Here is a 19860-nt window from a genome sequence, read left to right as displayed (position 1 = left end):
TCATCACTAGACAACCTAAAATCCAAAACAAAAAGCATAAAGAATACACGATGCAAACACATGTTTTGGTTTACTAAATTCACATAGTTGAATAATGTGTAGGGGTTTCCAATTTTTTATTTGCAAGTATACTTCAAGTGTTTTAAGTTTCATCATTTGACTTACAAGTCAACTCAATTGTTCCCTGATAGCATTACCCTAAGAATAATTTAAGGATAAATATTTACTCATTAAATTGATCATCACTGACTTTTAATTAAATTGCTTTCTTTATTTAACTAAGATCCATATTCTAATTGATTAACTCTCCTTCATAAATCAAGCATCATTATTCATTTATAAAAGAACCAATTATCAAACTAAGAAGAATTATAATTTTATTAAAATGATCAATTAAATCAAACAATTAACATAGGTACACCATCCATGACCTATTAACATCTAATAGTTTCCAATTCAATAATACTAAGTTTCACCATTAAAACATCTAAGGTCGTTATTCAAGTCATGAGAGTACGACTTATCAACTTTGATGTAAATACTTCACAACTTTGCTAGAAGAATCGATATTAACATATCAAGTAAAACACTATTACATAACTTGATTATTAATTAAATCTAATTAACTCTAATTAATTTAATTAATAATTACATATCCAAGGCAACATTCCAATTAATATCAGTTGACTAATAACTAACTATAATTTTGTAAGTTAAAAGTCATCTATAATTTAGTACACAAATATTCATATTCATAGTTCAATAATAATAACTTGTTAATATTTAATAACAAGCTATATTGAAAATTTTATTAATAAATCTATAATGACCACATTCGTCATTCTTTCAATGAAAATTAACTTTTCTTTAACAAACCCGTATTATTGATAATCATTTAGTTAAACCTCATTTGATTCAACTAATTATCAATCAACTATATTCCATTTCATTAACATTAGGATTAGTAATAGTTTAATAACTAATAACAAGTTAAAATAAATCTACAATAACAGATTCTTTATTATTTTTGCTAATAATGATGTCACTAGTAAATTAAATATAACTTCCTTAAGAATCATTCTCCGAATAAAATTTACCAGTAATCAATAGGTAATCATTTGTCCAAAATAATCTTTGATGATTCTAAGTATAATGATCACCAACTTCATTAATCACAATTTCATTCATGATAACATAAATTCATTTCCATTGTATTTTTCCCTCCTTAATTTGATCTCAACTAAATTCTTAATAATATACTTCAATTATTAACTAATCTCAATTAGATTGAACTTAATTGAATCAATTAATAATTATATAAACTTATATATACTATCTTTCATTAATAATTTGTTAAACTTAACAATTATTAATAAATAATAACTCACTGATAATTTTAATATTCAATTATAATGATTGATATTCGAACCAATCAATGAATAACAATTAAATTATTAGTATCTCTTTTCTTTTAATTTTCTCTCATCCATTTACTTAGATTGACTAGTAATTAATTACACTTTTTCTACTATTAATTAATCTTAATTAAATTTGATTTAATTAGATTAGATAATAAATCATATAAAACTAATGCATATTAATAAGATTCTAATAAGGGAAGATTTCAATACTATCTTTAATTCATTCCATATTTTGATATATTATTTTTGTGAAGTTTAAGTATAAAGAACTCTTGGTTATGGAAAATGGAGAAATATCTGTCTTTGAATAAAACAGTTTCAGTATGACGGTCATATCTCCCTAAGGAATTGTTGGATCAGGCTAAAATTTAAATATGTTGAAGAGGGCCAAGTTGCGCCAATTCTGACTGGAGCAATCTAATAAATTCAATCCCGATAAAAAGTTATGAATGACTGAGTTCGAGTTTATCCAAGGGGCAGCGACAGGACAATCTGTGATGAATTAAGAATTTCTTCTTAAAATGTAATTGTTCTCTAAATTTACCCATTCATCCATCTGATAAGTTTGTCCATACGCGTCTGAACATATAATTTGATAGAAAGATTACATCTAATCATACAAATTTTCAACTTAAAATTTCTATTTTAATTTCAAATCTTGTCTATCTAATTTCACAATATAAATTCGAACCCAAACCCGATTAAGATCTAATTATTTCTCCTTAATTGAATTTAGGATTTTTTTATTGTTTTCTTCTCATCCAAATAAAATATCTAGATTCTAATTTCAAATACAGAGAGTATTCAGACACATAAAATAGATATGATGAAGACAAGAAGAGAAAGAGTGCAAAGGGAATATGAGAATATCACGAGTGCACTTGGACACTGATACTAATTTGTCATGCCTCAGAAGTCCATAGAAAATCCCTTCCTTTTCCATCATTCACAATTCTTCCAAGAATCCAAGTCGATCGAATCCTCCAAGTGATTAGAAGAGCTAGAAGGAGCATAGAAGCAAGTAGAAAATATATGAGCATATGAATCTTCTCCCATACATGTAAGCTTTGAAGCTTCTATTTCTTTTTAGCTTGTAGCTCGAGTCTTCCATTAAACTTGTAGCTTCCATTAAGCTTTTCATTTAAGTTTCTATGAATGCCTGAATATCAAGAGCTCTCAAGTATATTTTGGAATGCTTTTTGAAACCGCTAAAAGGTGTCACCAACTAAGCATGAGTCTTTTTCAATTCTTTTTGATGAGTCATAGAATTGTAGACACCTTGTGCTTAATTGATGCACTAACCCCCGTGTTGTTGATACATGTTAATTCCCATGCAAGCTTATAACTCCAATTTACTTTTTAAATAATCTCTATTTAAATTTTATAACTTTCATTTTATAACTTTTATTATTATTATTTTATTTATTACTTTATTATTATTTTATAATTATTATTAATTTTAATTTTTAGTTTTCTTTTATTTAATTCCTTTTCTCCAATAATTCACATTTAATTAATTACAATCAAAATATCAAAATTCATGATATTTTATTAATTTTCTCAAATAAATAATTTATTAATTAAATCTATTTATTAAGACTTAATTAATGGAAAATTCACCATAAACTTCTAAGATAAAATATGAAAACCCATCATAGAACAAATCATACAAAATAAATCTAAAGGGTTAAAAATCACGAAATATGTCATCTGACACATTCGGTGGGTATTCAACTCAGATACTTTTCCTAATTTTTCAATTAGAACAAATGGCTCAAAGGGTTGGAATTTGGACTTGAGAATTTATCTCCCCTCTCTTATCATTGAAATAATGTGATAGGGTATGTTCATCTTGCCAATTCATGGAAGTCAATACCCGGTACCTACAACTTGTATAAAAATCATGCATGTACAAACACAATATATACTAAACTAAACAGACAATTGTAGGAAGTGGTGCATCGTGTAGATTTCGACTAGCAGGTGACTACGACTCCCTTCCTTAACCACATCAGACACGTCATACAAAAGCAAACACGCAAGGCAAACACGTACACTATACACATGCAAGTATGGGGTAAGTATCCATAAGAAAGCACATATGATAATAAATCATCTTACTAATCATCATTAATAATTGAAAGCAATGTAATAATCATCATCAATAATTGTGAACACTAAAAATAATTATCATACATACATGAAATGTAGAGTCTAAGTAATCTCATCACATAATAAACTAAATCCATGGCACAATATCTGATAATCTCAAAAGAATGTTGCTAACCAACAACATAAAACTAGTTCTAAAAGAGTTCAGCAACGATAACAAAATGTGAACTAGAGGCAGGCACTACATCCACCCCCCCAGGATTAGGCTTACTCCTAGAAGCTTACAAAAATGAAAACTAAGATACTCACTATGTGGGTCCCATTGAACCATTTCCATCTGTAGGAAAATATGTTTCCATTGAGGATATTACAACACCCTTAGAGCAATATGATTCTGGTTTAATAGTAAACCAAAAATTATATCAATCCAACATTCATTCTTTTAATAACTACTAAAATAGATTCTGTAATACATTTTAAACAAGAGCAACTTAATGATTGCAAAGATAATCAGAGGTTTACTACCTTACAACATAGATAAAAGATACATGTTTTGCAGCTAGAATGAGTTTCAATTTTTAGTTTTGCCTTCGTTTAGATTTTCAGTAAAAATTTTAGTTTTGAAAGCTAAGTGTTAAAATATTTAAAAAAACTTCAAGTAACAGTTTTAAGTTCTGTTTCAGTTCATTTAGTTTCAAGTTTTCAGTTTGAAAAAGATACACATGATAGTTTTAAGTTTTTTATTTATTCAACTAGTTAATAACTAATAGCATTCCAATATACCCAGAGCTCCCAATGTTGAAACTTGGGCTCTGATACCAAATGTAATGCCCCGCCAAGGGATCCAAAGAATTTTACTAAGTTTGCCAAACAATTTTTTTTTAAACATGAAAGATAAAACCATTTATAATATTTGTGGAAGCAATAGCAAAAATTCAAATGAAAATAAACATAACATATATACATAACAGGTTACATTCTTTAAAGATCCCTTAGCGTTGTATCACATCTAAATTAACTATTCCTCTAACATTCCATCCTTATGAAATAAAAATGATACATCCAATATACTTAAACAATATACAAGTGTCCTTTTGTAATTATATTTTAGTTTAGCTCAATCATCCACTGTACATATCATAGGGTATGAAAAGCTTAAAAGAATAAACATCCAAATAAATAAAGTACATCATCATCATCTAATATTAATCCATGATGCAATAACATAAATAAAATCACATATCATACATGATACATCATCACAAAAGATATAAACATCCATCACAAAAGATAACCATATATCACAAACATAAATAACTAAGTGCACGGTTCCTCTCAACCATAAATAGCATCATTAGACCATCGTGGATCCTAGTCATCCCTCCGTGCGTAACATTCCAAAGCACCGAAGAGATCATCGGTATTAACATAGTAGGAATGTCACTCCTAAAACATCCTACTAACATGCAAAGTATAGCATAATAAATCATCAACTAACATATGCAAAGTAAAGAAAATCATCAATATAAGAAGCATACCAGTAAATACATCCAACATAAGGTATATTATCTATCATAATTCTCCAAAAACATAATGAAGAATAAATACCAACCAAGGATACTCTAGCCACGGTGTCTCAGACGGATCTCAAATGATAAGAGTGAAAATACACTACCACCCGACCGCGTGGAACATAAGTGGTCCACTCCCACCGTGCTGAGGAGATAATCTCAAGTCTCAAATAGGATATCAATACACATAGCACAAAAAGTTCAGGAATCCTAAAAGTATACTAACTCAAAGGTTCCAACACACACAAAATCAACATCTAGTTTCCAGAGGCACACAATGACATGTAGGAAACCTACTATGCAAGCAAAAAAGTGTCATCGCAATTATCACGTACAAGTTACCCTGGCAGTTAGCTAAACTTCACGGGTCCATACTGATCTCATGCGGCCACTAGTATCCTCTCATACTAACGAGGCATACTACGGAATGTACGATCACAACCATGCATTCTCACTAATCCCATCCTATCCTGTACAAGCACTCAAGGCATGGACGAGAACATAAAAACGTTGATGCTAAAAAAACTCACACAATCTAATCCAGAAACATTGCTCACATACTAATGGATTGTGGAAATCTGATTATGTTAACATCAAAACAATTATCTTTTTAAGTTCATTTAATCTCCATTTAGTGTGTAAATGTTATCACTTATTAACCAAACTTATAATGAGTTATCTTGGTAGCCACTTAGGGCCTCAGCCCCCATTGCAAGTCACTTCCCGACACTACAAGTAGATTACCTACCCTAAGCTCATGGAATCATAAATTTCAAAATCAAAAAAGATAATCCATAATAAAATAATCAAATATGCATAAAAGCATCAAATAACTATAATAAAAATCATCAAACCTCTAAGATAAGAATCATCAAATCTCCATGAGCATCCAAAAAGCATCTATAGAAAATCATGACCACAACAGTTCTCTATTAGCAACTGAAGGCATCACTGATAATCATAAGTATCCATTGGTTCTCAACAAGCAACCAAGAATATCTCAAAATCATACTGATCGAAGACTCCAAAATGGTTGAGTCAAAACATGTCACAACATGACATCATCAAGAAATAAATCAACATTTCAGTCTCATCATGGTGACTAGATAGTAATCCAAAGATAACTGATCGATGACTCAAAAATTATTAGCTCAAGTGTCTCGTTCACATACATCTCAACTTCACACATGAAGACTGATGAACAATAATAATCAGTAAATATAAATATTTCATAGAGCATACGATCACATTACCATGGTTGACCTTATAAAGATCGAAACCAAATAAAATCAACATGCCATCACATCTCATAACCCCCAAGCCTGTGGTAACAACCTAAGACTGGTCATCACTAGACAACCAAAAACCCAAAATAAGAAGCATAAAGAATACACGATGCAAACACATGTTTTGGTTTACTAAATTCACATAGTTGAATAATGTGTAGGGGTTTCCAGTTTTCTGTTTGCAAGTATACTTCAAGTGTTTTAAGTTTCATCATTTGACCTACAAGTCAACCCAATTGTTTTTCGATAGCATTACCGTAAGAATAACTTAAGGATAAATATTTACTCATTAAACTAATCATCACTGACCTTTAATTAAATTGCTTTCTTTATTTAACTAAGATCCATATTCTAATTGATTAACTCTCCTTCATAAATCAAGCATCATTATTCATTTATAAAAGAACCAATTATCAAATTAAGAAGAATTATAACTTTATTAAAATGATCAATTAAATCAAACAATTAACATAGGTACACTATCCATAACCTATTAACATCTAATAGTTTACAATTCAATAATACTAAGTCTCACCATTAAAACATCTAAGGTTGTTATTCAAGTCATGAGAGTACGACTTATCAACTTCGATGTAAATACTTCACAACTTTGCTAGAAGAATCGATATTAGCATATCAATTAAAATACTATTACATAACTTGATTATTAATTAAATCTAATTAACTCTAATTAATTTAATTAATAATTATATATCTAAGGCAACATTCCAATTAATATCAGTTGACTAATAACTAACTATAATTTTGTAAGTTAAAAGTCATCTATAATTTAGTACACAAATATTCATATTCATAGTTAAATAATAATAACTTGTTAATATTTAATAACAAGCTATATTAGAAATCTTATTAATAAATCTATAATAACCACATTCATCATTCTTTCAATGAAAACTAACTTTTTTTGACAAACCCATATTATTGATAATCATTTAGTTAAACCCCATTTGATTCAACTAATTATCAATCAATTATATTCCATTTCATTAACACTAGGATTAGTAATAGTTTAATAACTAATAACAAGTTAAAATAAATCTACGATAACAGATTCTTTATTATTTTTGCTAATAATGATGTCACTAGTAAATTAAATATAACTTCTTTAAGAATCGTTCTCCGGATAAGATTCACCAATAATCAATAGGTAATCATTTGTCTAAAATAATCTTTGATGATTCTAAGTATAATGATCACCAACTTCATTAATCACAATTTCATTCATGATAACATGAATTCATTTCCATTGTATTTTTCCATCCTTAATTTGATCTCAACTAAATTCTTAATACTGTACTTCAATTATTAATTAATCTCAATTAAATTGAACTTAATTGAATCAATTAATAATTATATAAACTATATATATTATCTTTCATTAATAATTTGTTAAACTTAACAATTATTAATAAATAATAACTCACTAATAATTTTAATATTCAATTATAATGATTGATATTCAAACCAATCAATGAATAACAACTAAATCATTAGTATCTCTTTTCTTTTAATTTTCTTTCATCCATTTATTTAGATTGACTAGTAATTAATTACACTTCTACTATTAATTAATCTTAATTAAATTTGATTTAATTAGATTCGATAATAAACCATATAAAATTAATGCATATTAATAAGATTCTAATAAGAGAATATTTCAATACTCTCTTTAATTCATTCCATGTTTTGATATATTATTTTTGTGAAGTTTAAGCATAAAAAACTCTTGGTTATGAGAAATAGAGAAATATCTGTCTTTGAATAAAACAGTCTCAGTACGACGATCATATCTCCCTAATGGACCGTTGGATCAGGCTGAAATTTAAATATGTCGGAGAGAGCCAAGTTGCGCCAATTTTGACCGGAGTGATTGAATAAATTCAATCCTGATAAAAAGTTATGAATGACTGAGTTCGGGCTTATCCAAGGGACATCGACAGGACAATCTGTGATGAATTAAGAATTTTCTCTTAAAATGTAATTGTTTTCTAAATTTACCCATTCATCCATCTAATAGGTTTGTCCATACGCGTCTGAAAATATAATTTGATAGAAAGATTACATCTAATCATACGAATTTTCAACTTAGAATTTCTATTTTAATTTCAAATCTTGTCTATCTAATTTCACAATATAAATTTGAACCCAAACTCGATTAAGATCTAATTATTTCTCTTTAATTGGATTTAGGATTTTTCTATTGTTTTCTTCTCATCCAAATAAAATATCTAGATTCCAATTTCAAATACAGAGAATATTCAGACACATAAAATAGATATGATGAAGACAGGAAGAGAAAGAGTGCAAAAGGAATATGAGAATATCACGAGTGCACTTGGACACTGATACTAATTTGCCATGCCTCAGAAATCCATAGAAAATCTCTTCCTTCTCCATCATTCGCAATTCTTTCAAGAATCCAAGCCGATTGAATCCTCCAAGTGATTAGAAGAGCTAGAAGGAGCATTGAAGTAAGTAGAAAATATATGAGCATATGAATCTTCTCTCATGCATGTAAGCTTTGAAGCTTTTATTTTTTTTAGCTTGTAGCTCGAGGCTTCCATTAAGCTTGTAGCTTCCATTAAGCTTTTCATTTAAGCTTCTATGAATGCCTGAATATCAAGAGCTCTCAAGAAACTTTTGGAATGCTTCTTGAAACGGCTGAAAGGTGTCACCAACTAAGCATGGGTCTTTTTCAATTTTTTTTGATGAGTCATAGAATTGTAAACACCTTGTGCTTAATTGATGCACTAACCCCCATGTTGTTGACACATGTTAATTCTCATGCAAACTTATAACTCCAATTTACTTTTTAAATAATCTCTATTTAAATTTTATAACTTTTATTATTATTATTTTGTTTTTTACTTTATTATTATTTTATAATTATTATTAATTTTAATTTCTAGTTTTCTTTTATTTAATTTTTTTTCTCCAATAATTCACATTTAATTAATTACAATCAAAATATCAAAGATCATGATATTTTATTAATTTTTTCAAATAAATAATTTATTAATTAAATCTATTTATTAAGACTTAATTAATGGAAAATTCACCATAAACCTCCAAGATAAAATATGAAAACCCATCATAGAACAAATCATACAAAATAAATCTAAAGGGTTAAAAATCACGAAATATGTTATCCGACACATTCGGTGGGTATTCAATTCAGATACTTGTCCTAATTTTTCAATTAGGACAAATGGCTCAAAGAGTTGAGATTTGGACTTGAGAATTTATCTCCCCTCTCTTATCATTGAGATAATGTGATAGGGTATGCTCATCTTGGCAATTCAAGGAAGTTGATACTCGGTACCTGAAACCTACATAAAAACCATGCATGTACAAATACAATATATACTAAACTAAACAAATAATGGTAGGAAGTGGTGCATCGTGTAGATCTCGACTAGCAAGTGACTACAACTCTCTTCCTTAACCACATTAGACACGTCATACAAAAGTAAACACGCAAGGCAAACACACACACCATACACATACAAGTATGGGGTAAGTATCCATAAGAAAGCACATTTGATAATAAATCATCTTACTAATTATCATTAATAATTGAAAACAATGTAATAATCATCATCAATAATTGTAAACACTAAAAATAATCATCATACAGACATGAAATGTAGAGTCTAAGTAATCTCATCACATAATAAACGGAATCCATAGCATAATATTTGATAATCTCAAAAGAATGTTGCTTACCAACAACATAAAACTAGTTCTAAAAGAGTTCAACAACAATAACAAAATGTGAACCAGGGGTAGGCACTACAATAAAAGTGGAGCTACTAATAGAGTTGTTGATGCATTGAGTAGAAGCCATTCCTTGTGGACTAAAATGAAGGTTGAAGGTCTTGGTTTTAATGACATGAAAGAGTTGTATAATATTGACCCAATTTTTTTTGAGGTGTGGAGAGAGTGCAGAGCGCAAAAGTTAACAAGTCACATAAGTGAGTATGATGAATATTTCACTCAAGAAGGTATGTTGTTTAAAGGAATTCAGTTGTGCATCCTTAGAAGTTCTATGAGAATTAATTGGATTAAGGTAAAGCATAGTGGTGGATTGGATGGACATTTTGGAATTGATAAGACATTGAGTTTGTTGAAGGATAAGTATTATTGGCCACATATATATAAGGTGTTGGATACAATTGATTAATTATATATTATCTTTGATGTTACACAAATGTCATATCATTATCATTCAGTACATGTCGAGTTCAGTCAGGTAATGAAGACAATTTTTTGTGTCTACTGAGCATTCTTGTGTTTGCCTAGTTTAGAAGGCAGTGTCTACCGAGTTAACAAGAACATCTAAGAAAAGTTTATAGAAGATGAGTGTTAACTAAGCTCACTCGATTAATAAAAGAAATGTTGAATGGAACTAGTGTTAAACAAGCTCATTCAGTTACCAAAGGATATTTGTAGATATGTAGTGTTAATCAAGTTCACTTTGTTAACATAGGAAAATTATTTTTGAATTAATGTCTACCAAGTAAGGCTGGCTAACAAATGATTTTCTTATTTTGGCATATTGAGTTTAATTAATTTATCTATTGGTTCTAGTCGAATGAGGTGATGAATATTAGTTATGCTAAGTTGTATATGAGCCAATTTGACAATATGAATGATATGAGTATAAGGTCAAGTTGAGAATTTGAAATTATGTAAAAGTGTGTAAGAGTGTGAATGCATGGAATTTTTTGAAGATCTAATGATGCAATAAGGAAGTGAATCAGGAGGATAAGAAGAATATCCTTGTGAAGCTAAAAAGATATATTTGATCAAGAAGGATCAAGTACAAGCTAGAACAGAGATCTATAATCAGCAATTTAGTTGCATTAGAAATCAGGTCATCTCATGTTTACTCTCTAACCATTGTAGTATCGATCAAAATATCTTAACAAAGTTGGCTTAATAGCTATTTGTTAAATCTCTAACAAGGTGGTAGTTCTATTGAATTGTCTAAAGACCCCTCACAAGGCCACTCCTAATAGGGTGATTAAATCCTTTACTAGGGTCACACCTAATAATCTATTTTGTAACCTTTAACAAGGTTGGTTCCTAACAAGGCTCACTTCAGAAGAGTGAAAATAGTAACTAGTTGCGATTGGTAGTTTTCTCAAATTAGATTTCCACGTTAAATCTTGGTGTCAATTATGTTCATGCTATTTTTTTTTATTTGTTCTCATCTAAATGGTAATCATAGATAACATCTAATATTTTCATGTTATGTACTTACCAAGCATATTCAGTATTTATCGAGTTATAGCATTTTATGTGTGTTTGTTAAGCATCAACAATATTCATTTTTTAAAGTTTATTTTCTACTAACATCTAAAGGGATCTAGGATTTATTTTAGCGATAACTAATTCACCCCTGCCCTCTCAATTAATCCTCTTATATTTCCAACATAAGGATGTTCAAAAATTTGTAAGGAGCTACAGAGTTTGTTACGTTGCAAAAGAGTAAGTCAAAATACTGGTTTGTATACACCTATTACTATTTCTAAGAAACCTTAGAGTGACATCAGTATGAATTTTATTCTTAGATTGCCTAAGAAGGTGAAGGGGTATGATTCTATATTTTTTGTTATGGATAGATTTTCTCATTTCATACCATGTAATAATATCAGATGCTAAGCAAGTTGCTAAACTTTTCTTCAAAGAGATCATGAGATTGCATGGAATACCAAGAAGTATTATTTCTGACAGAGATAGTAAGTGTTTTGGTTATTTTGGAAGACTTTATGGAAGAAGATGGATAGTGAATTGAAGTTTTATTCTACATTCCATCCATAGATAGATGGAAAGACAAATGTTGTGAATAGAAGCTAGGGTAATTTGCTGAGATGTTTAGTTGGAGATAAGCCAAGTAATTGGGAGATGGTATTGGCACAAGCTGAGTGTGCATATAATAATTATGTGAATAGAAGTATAACAAGAATGCATCCTAGAGGAGTATTAGATTTGAGTAATTTTTATAGTGAAGAAAAGAACAGTGCTAAAGGAGAAGAATTTTCTGATTTTATGGAGTCTTTGCATAAGGAAGTGAAGTTGAGGTTGGAACAAAGTAATCGAAAGAATAAGGAGAATGCTGGTAAGTCTAGAAGACATCATATTTTTGAAATTGGTGATGAGGTGATGGTTCATTTGAAGAAAGAAATATTTCTTGTTAGAACATATAGTAATCTAAAGATGAAGAAGTTTGGACCTTGTAAGATTTTGAAGAAGTTTGACAGTGGTAATGCAAATGGGGTGGATTTGCTTGATACCATAGATATATCTCCTATATTCAATATTGCTAATTTATGTAAATATCATGAGTTAGAAGATGACATGGACATGTTAGATGATTATCCTAAGAAGAAGGTTGAAGAAGTTGAACAAATATTGGAATAGAGAATTAGTAAAAGCACAAGAGGAAAGGATTACTACGAGTATTTGGTGAAATGGAAAAATAGACCTAGTGAAGATGCTACATGGATTTCTCAATTAGAGTTGGATTCAATTTAGGTTATGACACTTGTATGATTTAGGATAATTATTTCTTTCTACCTTGGTTATCTAATGTACGTGTTGGAAATATATGATAGGATAAGTTGCTGAAAGGGGAGGGGTGAATTAGTAACCAATAAAACTTAGTTTTTATTCACCAATTAATCATTCATATATATTCTAATCTAATTGCATGCATAATAAATTGAAAGCATTAAAACATTCATAACACTTTCACACACAATATGGTAACGCAGAAACCTTCCAAATAGAAATTAAAACTAGGGTGGGGATGATATCCACAAGCTTTAGTATTACAATATAAATTTGGCTTGTTCAAGCTTAGAATGATCACTTCTAATGATCTACCCTATTAGGAGCAATAAGGACTACTAGGTCCACCTTGTAAAAGGATTTACAAAAATACAATGAAGTATGCACTCAGTAAAGAGATTTACTAAAAAATTTAAGTCTACCTTGTGAAAGGATTTAACTATTCCACCTGTTAGGATGAACTAGTTGCTGATCTCTAATTTGTAACCTAATTTTTTGAATGAGATTCCTTTGGAGTATAATGATCACCTTGTTGTGATAGATAAATCTTTGTTGCTCCTTATATTGCTTATAGCCTTATTACTTCACATTTTTGCTCTTCATGTGTCACATATGATAATCCTTTTTTCTTACCTTTGGATGTAATACAATAAGTTACATATATAGCAATCCAAATTACAATTCATCAAAGTTGGCTAAAATACAAGTTTTACAAAAATACACAAAGTCGACTCAACTACAAGTACATAGATTCTAAAGACAAACTCAGTGAGGTTTTGACACTCAACAACCATTGTCAATGCTCAGCATTATCATGCACTCAATAGATGCATAAGCTCAATTCATATTGATCAATTCTAAGTAGTCTAAACTTAGTCTACACTAGTGATTCAATGAATACTACAAAACTTGACATATAAATTGAATCACTTGGTTGATACTATATAACTTGGTCAACACTATCACTATGAGCTTAGTATAAATTTAACCACATGGTTGACATTTTATGGCTTGGTCAACACTAGATTCACATTATTGAAGCTATGAACTCAATAAGTACTAGAGAACTTAGTTTGCATTGACAAACTTGATAAACACTATGAAGCTCAATTTACACTGATAATCACTGACTTGGTAGAAATTGCTCGGTCCAAAATGAATATTATTCCTAGAGCTTGGTCGCAACTATAGAACTTGGTAGAGTCTGAATTACTGGATTAACATTATTAACTATACTATAAACTCAATAGTTACTAGTCATCTAAATGTGTGTGTGTGTGTGTGTGTGTGTGTGTGTGTGTGTGTGTGTGTGTGTGTGTGTGTGTGTGTGTGTGCGCATGCGTGCGTGGGTGTGTGTGTGTGTGAGAGAGAGAGAGAGACTATAAACAAACTTAACTATAATGTCAACAATCCCCCCCTTTGGCATTAGTGACCAAAACATTTATCAATCAAAACTGAATTCAAAAGTTCAAAATAATTTTGGTCTCCATCTTGTGCCTTCAACTCAGTGATATACTCTATTTTTGAAAATTTTCAAAATTGCTTTTGTAAGAGATGTTTATATGAGTATATGTACATGTATGTGTATAATATTATGATGCTTCCCCATACATATATATTCAATATATTGTATACATCTTCTCATCTTTTATCTTTTTATTGTATCATTAAATATTCTCCCCTTTTATATCACATCTTATATTACATCTTCTCCCCCTTTGCAATATGATTTACATGTTATATACATCTTCTCTCCCTTTTTTACATAAATACCAAAGGTGTATGTTACATTGTAATGCCAAAATGTGACAAGAAGTTTGAATATACCTTTAGAATTAGTGACATTGTCTTGTTCCAATTTTATTGCAACACCTTGCTTGCATGCAATGCAATCTAAACTTTTACTGATAATTCCATCATGTGATTAACGATGAAGAAGTTGTTATCATGGATGAGAGTTTTAGCATGTGCAATGTTTTTTTGTAATGCATCTATATTTGGAAGAATCATGCCTTGTATATCTACAAGTGTAGCCCTTATCCTAGCTTTTTCCCTTAGTAATTATGCTTCTATATTAGTCATAAATCTAATCTTTATGTAATGATCTGAACTGTAGCTTGGATCAAGTGACAACTGGTGTGCACTTGCCTTCAGATCTTTGTCTATCTTGGAGAGTTTATCTTTGATTTCTTGCACAAAGATAGATGTATCACATAGTTTACAAAATAGAGAAGTGACATTTTTGGCAGAGGTTTCCAATGAGCTTCGAATAGTAGACAAGTCTATATGGTATATAGAAATCTTTTGTGCAACTAGCTCCAATACTTTATTTTCAAAAAATTTCAAATTTCTTTTTTGCTCTTTGCAATAATTTCTCTTGCCCATTCAAATCTTCATTTAATTTATGAACCACTTCTGCTAACTGAGCCAAACTAGGTTGAGAAGTGTTAACCTTAGTCCTAAGTGCATCTACAAGAATGTTCTTTGCATCTTCAAACACTTGATGTTCTCTATTTCTTTCTTCTCTAAGTTTTTGCTAGAAACTTTTGTACTTAGTTAAGGCTTGCCCTCAACTATCTTCATACTTATTATTTGCATGCTCAGAATAGTAACAATGGTGGAAATGGAAGGACTAGCAAAAAAATTAGATATGGCACTAATTGATGAAATACCTTGTTGTAGAGTAGCCAAAGTTGATGAAGGAGGAAGCACTGTCTACTTGGTAGATGAAGTGCTAGTCACTATAGTCAATGAAGTACTAAGTTGAATAGGTGCAGAGATTAGTTGAGTACTTGGATTTGCAATTTTTGTCACAACCAACTTGGCAGAAGCTTTCTTTGATCTAGATGACTTTAAAGATTTTTTAGAGAGTGAACAAGTAAGGCTATAACCACTACAGCAACCTTTTCAGGGTCAATCTCTATAATACTCTAAATCTCAAGGAGATTCTCCTTGGTGAATTCCTGTTCTTGTTCTGCATCATCTTTATTTGCATCAATTGTTTCTTGGTCATCATCTTTTTCCACTTCTTACTTGTCATCTTCATCATCATCCTTGTCACTGACATGAACAAAAAAATCACTCTACTTATGAAGATTGTAGATTTTCTTCCATGTATTAGTAGCATTCCTCAACACATGTTCAATGTCATTGATCAATATCAGACAAGTGTTAAATTTCAAAGTAAATTTTTCTTTATTTTTCTTGATGGACTCTTTTACTTCTTTGTCACTTAGACTCAACATGAATTACCTCAGAGTTTATTCATATATATCCTTGGTAGTTTTCTTGGCATGTTCTCATCTTGGCTTAATTTTCTCCATTAATTCATTTGGATTCTATTGTGCAAGTTGGTCAAAAGAATATTTCCATTTTCCTAGCTTAGACATAATCATGTCTTCAACTTTCTTCCTTTCCTCTGCTTCTTCACCCAATTTTAGTTTCTTTCTAGACACTCTTCTTGTAAATACTATAGTAGATGACTTGGAAAGTTTGGTTATGATAATCTTACCTTTCTTCTTAACTAGCTCTTCTTCTTCTAATTTTACCTCATCATCTACATCATCTTCAATTATATCATCTCCTTTATCTTTTGTCAATGGGAGAGTAGAACTAGTTTGTCTTATTTTTGCGATCATCTTCTTTCCTTTACTGATAGGACAAGGAAGCTTTATCTCTAGTTTTATTCAAGCTTTGGCTTCATCATATGTCCCAAAATATGTGGCCTTGGGATCTACAGGTTCATTCAAAAATGTCTCAATTATAACCCTGGTGTCATCAATATTAAACTCATCGCCTAGTGGCTTGACCCATACCACTCTTGGTTTTATTGCTTGTATGCACACTTTTTCACAATCTACCATAGAAAAATATCATCCTTGTAATATTCTACAAGTTAATTTAGAATTATGAATCTGTTATTCATCTTTTCCTTGAATGAATCAAAATAATTGTCCATGATACTAACATAATTTTCACCCATTTCTACTATATACTCATTGATTTGATATTGTATAGGCATATAGGCACATCTTTTCTCCATACAACTATACCTTTTGAAGGGAAAAAAAATTTCACAAAGAAGAATAAATAGGTTAAAAGTGACCCAAGCTTACACAGGTTATTCTTTGAAGTTTTGATGTTTTCCATATTTTTGTTGAATTGGTTCAACATCAAGTCAGCAAGGTTGAAGGACATGTTGTTCTTGACCAGTTTGAAAGCGAGATCCATTGCCTCACATGATACACTATTGAGTCAACTAGAGCTATATATATTGTGTGAAATTATATGAATTCCAAATTTCAGCTCCATATCAGCTACACAACTAATCTTCATGCCTCTTCTATCCCATTTGGCAAGGGGTTTTTTCTCTAGCTGAATTATGGTTTTGATAGTTTTTTCCTTTGTCAACATTGGGAGCCCTATGATCTGATGAATCATTTTCTTTGTAATGAGAATAGGTTTCTCCAACCATAGCTACCCATTATGCACACAACTAAGGATAAACCTTATACATTTTATCTAAAATTCTTAGGGTATGTGTGGAATGTGGGTTAAACCCTTGGTTTCCAAGTGTTGATGCTTAGGTTTCAACACCGATCACACATAGCTTTTCCAAGGTTTCATAGATTTCTAGGGTTCCTATGTCTTGAATAGAACATTGAAAATATAAGCAAATATCATTAACCAACAATACCTTAGGTGAAATCTATGATTGAGCTCTAGTAGGATCAAGAGTTTCTACAATTTTTGGACTCAACTTGAAGTTAGGTGCCTTCCATTTAACTCCTTGAACTAACATCTTAGACCTCTTCTTGGTTTTTCTATTGGAGGATGTCATTTCTTGGTAGGGTTTTATGAAAACTATGAAAATTTTCAACAATAATTTGCATAGATTACTTGGATGCACATAAATTGCTCTTCACAAATAGCTCTTGAAAATTCATGGTGACAAATGAATTCAATTTTGCCATTTTTATCAAATTTTTTCTTCTAATCTCCTTAAATTATTGGTTGATGATAGACTATCTTCCACTTGGTTTGAATTAATTTCTAGATAGGAACATTCGTGACTTAGTGTCCACACAGCAATTTAGTTACTCCTGACCTATCTCAATAAGGTCTAGAATTTCCTTAGACACTTGGTGATCCCTTTGCATCTTGAATTCTAATTTGGATCTTTCCTTCTAGCTTGACTAGAACTGATGTAAAATGTCTTCTTTAGAATCTTACTTCCATTCATCCCTATGGGAGATCAAGTAGAAATGTTTGAGTCACCCAATTCTTGAGTGACATTTGCTTCATTACTCAAACTTACATTCTCAGGAGATTTTGGATTCCACTATTGTCTCATCTACTTTTTAATGTTGTCAACCTTGGCCTTCTTTTCATCTTTAGTTCTTCCAGTTTTCATACAGTTCTTGGCAAGATGAACAAGTTTTTTACAATTGAAACATCTTCTAGTGGTGTTTCTTGTCCTCATGTGATGTTTTACATAGTTTATTCCAATGTGTCCAAATTCCCACAGTAGTGACATTTGCACCAAGTGTTGTAGTCCCAGCCAAATATAGCTTTTACAATCTATTATGTTGGATTTAATATCTTAGTATTGCATTTAGAAGATTTGTGCCCATGTGCTTATTGCATTTGTGATGTTTGCCTTCAAATTTAGGTTTTTCTTTGTATTGATTAGCTCTATGACCATGCTTATTGCAATTGTAGCATTTTCCACTAAATTTATCTTTACCATTGCTCCAACATTTGTTTGATGTATGACAAAACTTACCACAGTGATTATAAGTAGGTCTTTGATTCTTTTGAGGTCCTTACTTGGATGATTCACCTTCTTTTGTATATCCAATTCCTGCTTTGTCTTTTTGTCTATATTAGATTCTCTCATTTAATTGATCCATGTTTGCTTGAGATTTCATCATCCTTTCATTGGTTTTCTTTTCATTGTTTAGATCATTCTACAATCTTTCATTTTCTGATCTTAAATTCATGATTTCTTCATTTGCATTAGTAAGCTGGTTAATGAAGTCTGCCTATTGAAGGGATAGGTGTTGAATTTCATTATTCTAGCCTTCTAATTCTTCTTTTATCTTGTTTTTCTCTTCCATGACTTTACACAATCTTACTGAATGAATTTCTTGCTCTCTTTTCAACCTTTTAATTTCTTCTTGAAGTATACCATTCTTTTCTAATGGTTCTTTGGTTGCCTCAATAGCTTTATTTGAATTACTTTATGAATGGATGTCTTCAATTCTTTCTTCAATATAGAGTTTTCCATTCATTTTTACTACAATATCTTTTCTTCTTTTTAAGGATTGAGAGATTTTCTCCTTTGCTTTCTTAAGTTTCCCAATAGCCAATTCCAAATCTAGGTTTTCATTTTCAATAGCCATATCAAATCTGAATACCTCCATTGCCTCTAATATTTTCTCAAGCTCTAAGAACCACAAAGCTCTGATACTAATTGTTGGAAATATATGATAGGTTAAGTTATTAAGAGGGGAGGGGTGAATTAGTAACCAATAAAACTTAATATTTATTCACCAATTAATTCTTCATATGTATTCTGGTCTAATTGTATGTATAATAAACTGAAAGCATTCATAACACTTTCACACACAATATGGTATCCTAGAAACCTTATAAATAGAAAGTAAAACTGGGGTGGGGATGATACCCACAAGCTTTAGTACTACAATATAAAGTTGGCCTATTGAGGCTTACAATGATCACTTATGATGATCTACCCTATTAGGAGCAATAGGAATTGTTAGTTCCACCTTGCAAAAGGATTTACAAACATACAATGAAGTATGCACTTGGTAAAGAGATTGACAAAAGACTATTAAGTCTACCTTGTGA

Source organism: Cupressus sempervirens, chromosome 3, assembly GCF_028749045.1.
Source record: "Cupressus sempervirens isolate cs-2001-9-10 chromosome 3, ASM2874904v1, whole genome shotgun sequence".
In the NCBI taxonomy this organism is placed as follows: Eukaryota; Viridiplantae; Streptophyta; class Pinopsida; order Cupressales; family Cupressaceae; genus Cupressus; species Cupressus sempervirens.
This window is presented reverse-complemented; position numbering follows the sequence as displayed.